The sequence below is a fragment of the Nestor notabilis genome, unplaced genomic scaffold (assembly GCF_000696875.1).
Source record: "Nestor notabilis isolate BGI_N333 unplaced genomic scaffold, ASM69687v1 scaffold4096, whole genome shotgun sequence".
Classification (NCBI taxonomy): domain Eukaryota; kingdom Metazoa; phylum Chordata; class Aves; order Psittaciformes; family Psittacidae; genus Nestor; species Nestor notabilis.
In genome coordinates this window covers 1-3962 of record NW_009931350.1, presented here as the reverse complement: position 1 = coordinate 3962, position 3962 = coordinate 1, and the positions used below count along the sequence as shown (strand labels likewise).

The following is a 3962-nucleotide window of genomic DNA, read 5'->3' as shown; positions in this document are numbered from 1 at the left end:
GCTGAACTATTGAACACAGGTTTACTCATGCATCAACTTTTCTTTCTTATTGTTTTTTAATGTTCTACAAAAAACCCCAACAAAATACCAAAACCTGCATTTCTCTCAGGAAAATAAAAGGTAAAGGTCCAGCTACCAGCTCACACACGCCCTCTGAAAGAAGCTGGTCTTGTTCACATTAATACATCACCGACTTCAGCTTTTCACAATTGCCTGTATAGCATATGCCAGCCTGACATTGAAGAGCTGAGTCACAGCACTGTATTTCTTATCTTAGGGTCAAGTTAATGTTTGAAAAGAAACAAATGCAGCTGATAGCACTGGGTAAACAGTGACTGTTTCTGTTTGGGATCACGCCTGCTCCTGTTTGCCTTGCACAGGGCTAAAAATCCCCCACAATTCCTCCCTGTTGTGGGATCATCCCAGCTGCAGTGTACTATGAAAATCATTAATAGCATAAACCGATCTCAGCACCTCCTGGTTTCAAAACAATTGGTCATTTAGAGCTTGGGATCCTGAGACTTTTTAGGGAAGCAAAGTGTTGAACTGGGAACTAAAAAGAGTTTCAAATGTAAGTGTACAAACTTATTAACTTTGACAGTTTCCCATAGGAAGCGTCTGGCTTGGTATGGCTTGGCACCTAACCAAGCTTGGTCACCTAACCCAGGAACAAAAGAAATAAGAGGCTGCAACTATTGTGTTACAGCAATGCAGCTTCACACAAGAACATGCGACCACTGCGCCTATAATTCAATCTATTCTCTCTATACTCCCAGACCAAGTAATAACCAAAATTCATCTATTAATTCCACAGGAGTTAATCGGCAGTTTCATCAGAATTTAGGCACAGATGTAAGATGGAAACAGTCAGTCATAAAAGCAGTACATGTTAACTGAGGTTCTTTCACACATTTGACAGTTCTGAAAGTTACTAAGATACATGGCAGCAGATTCTTCCTCTCTCTCCCCCAAAACCAGGCAACTGTAGCGGTATATTTTTTTCCTCAAATGTAATACCAAAAGAGGGTGCATATGGGGAAGAGAAAGGGAAAGCTTCATTGAAGTTCTTTAGCTTTCCTCACGGCATAAGCAAAGGACCAAGAACTCCCACATGAGCAGCATTACATACTGTTATTCCAGTTAAAGAGAATTCATAGGTGTTCCCCCCTTTTTGTACTTTGTGGGAACTTACACAAACTTATGACCCACAAAAGCGAGAAGAAACATTGCATGTGGACCTGAAAGTTTATAAACTCAAGTTTAATGATAAAGCCCGTGCACAGCCTGTTCCACCTGTGTTTCGCATCCTAGTCCCTTGCCTTCCACCAAGTGCAAGGTCAGAACAGTTGTTTTCTCTGTCCATGCTCGTAGACAGCTGACTTACAGTAGATATCCTCTTTTTCCAGCCTTGTAAATGTCATACAAAAGAGACAAGGCAATAAAACGTACACATTTCCAGGCTAATATTGCCTTAGCACTTCAGCACCACCCAATTAGGCACTAAGAACTGGGAAGAAGGAGAATCATAGCTAAAAATGTGTTTACAGTCTTATCTCCATGCTCCTTTGCTGCCTGCTCTAGTGCCAGACACCTTGTGTTGAGTGACAGTTGCAGTCCCCACAAAGAGATTTTTAATCAACATAGAAGTAATGTATTCTAATTAAAACACTCTCCTTTTCTACACTTATGATCCTGATCCACGAGGGAGTTCCCTGCTCTGCACAGAACAGCATGCAGATGCCAGGCTATCACCAACAGGCAGGGAACTGCTTTCCAGAGCACAGAAATATGTAGGGATTTAAAATATATATATATATATGTTTCTATCCTACATTCCTTTCTAACAAAGCATTTTTAAACGGGGAAGGGAGAAAAAAGAAAAGGGGGAGAGAAACTCCAAACCCATAGTAACCAAGGGCTTACTTCTCACCTCTAGATGAGGATGGTCCAAAGTTCAAGTGCCTGCCCTGGCTCCAGGCAGGGTTATGAACCTTTTCTCCCAGCTTGCAGGTAAACCCACCCAGAATGCTAAACTCCAGCTCTGCCTCTGCTCTTGACCACGTCCTGGAGCTGAGACACATCTACTACTAAATTCTGTCATTTCTGGTCTATTTCCATGTCATGTTTCTATTTAGCTTAACCAGTGTTTCCAAAATAACAAGAAGTTTAATCACAAATTGGGAGGGGTGTATTTGTTGGGTTTTTATTAACAAATCTTCCTTCACCCACCAATACAGGTGACTGCAACATCAGAACCTAGCTTTTTAACACTTCTGCTAAAACAATCAGTATGCAAATAAACAAATAAAGCAACCTGCCTCATTTCCTCATACCTTTCTTCACGCTTTCCCCGCTCCTGCCTGGGCAGGGAAGGCAGCAGCTCAGTTTCTCTCCCTACTTCCCAGCAAAGCTGAGAAAACACAGCAGGGAAAATGCGTATTTGTTTAAAGAAAACTGGTTTTCTTGGGAGTTGGACACCGGAATGTTTCTCCTGACTCTTGGAAATGACTAACAAGTGGACTGGTACCTCAGCTCCAGGGCAGTTTGGAGCTGCCATCACCCTGGAAAGGGGGACAAGTACCGGGGGTATTGGCCAGCCTGGCTACAGCTCAGATCCTCTCTGACACCCCATCACTGTGCCTGCTCCTGCACTGAGGTTCGAAGGATGGACTGTGAAACAAGTGCTGCAGCCCATCGGTGAGGCTAAGGACAAGGCTTCAGCTGATGGTCCTGTACCCAGCCATCAGTTTTGTCCACAGCGACCAGCTGCGTTGAACCAAGTACAGAAAGAAACCTGTCTCGCACCACCAGCCACAGCAACCCCCCAGTTTTGGGACGCAAACGTGTGTGGATAGCAAACTTTCCTCCGAGAGATCTCATGGGTAATCCAAAGCAAGCTTCCCTTCCTTCCTTCCCTCGGAGCTGACTCCGGGGCGCTCCTCCACGCTGTTCACCTCCAGCAGCCGGCTGCAGTCCTGCCCATCCTGCCCACCCAACCCCAGCGGCTGCGGCAGCACCAGCAGCTTCCCGGCACCGAATTCCAGTCCTGCCCTGGAAATCACAAGCCCATCAGCCAGGCCTGTTAACACCAACCTGTTGAGCGACTGTTGCGTGTACACGGATGTGAAGTGGCTTTTTTATTAATCACGCATGGGAGGACTCTTCCTATCCTCTTCCCTTGCCAAACATGAGAGCTACCTGTGCAGCCTCTGCTGCAGGGCTGGGGGCATGGATGTGCCCTCACCTAGGGAAAACGAGGCGGGAGGAAAGCAAACCCGAGCTGCCGGAGAGGGGAACTGCCCTCACACCTCTTCCCTCCACAGTCCCACGCTGCACCTCTTGCACTTCACTCATCACCCAGCAGCGCTGCTGCTCCAAAGGATGCTCAGCTGCTGGATGAGGGAACCTCTGCCACACTCCCCCAGCTGCGGGGCTGCCTTGGCCGCTCCATGGATCATCCCCGCGAACAGGGCTTCCCCCTTCACCCTCCGACACCCTTGGGTGCCCCGCGGAGAGCTCTGGACGCTCCGCAGTGCCTTAAGGAAAGTCCCACGCAACTGCTCGCGGTGATAAGTACGGGAAGAGTCCCGGCTGAGTCAGGGCGATGAGGAACCTGTGCGTAAGTGCACACAAGCGTGTGCAAACCTACGCGCACCGACACACGCAACTTGTGACTCCTTTTCGGGGTCTTGCACTGCCCCGGAGTGCTGATGTTCCCCTCTCCCCTCCGTATTACACTCACCCTTGGCCACGCAGCACCAAGGCAGGATCCTCCACCGGCCCCTTGGGCAGCGCGGAGTCTATCCCCCTCCCGCCCCGTCCCCCCGGTGCTCGGACCCGTCCCCGCTCGCACCTTGCCGGACGGCTTTCACCACGATGGGGTCCTTGCAGCTCCGGATCACCTCCAGCACGTCGTAGCGCGGCAGCCCGGAGACACGGACCCCCTGCACCTCCAGCAGCAG

At 48.8% G+C, this 3962-nt stretch overlaps 1 protein-coding gene across 1 annotated transcript in view; it reads right to left on the bottom strand.

The window, feature by feature from the left end:
- The window catches only part of MAGI1 (membrane associated guanylate kinase, WW and PDZ domain containing 1), a gene marked incomplete at its 3' end in the record, with an annotated part of 336541 nt that extends 332585 nt beyond the window's left edge, over positions 1-3956 (bottom strand). The window contains 1 exon segment of the mRNA XM_010015843.1: positions 3854-3956.
- Between the last annotated feature and the right edge of the window lie 6 nt (positions 3957-3962).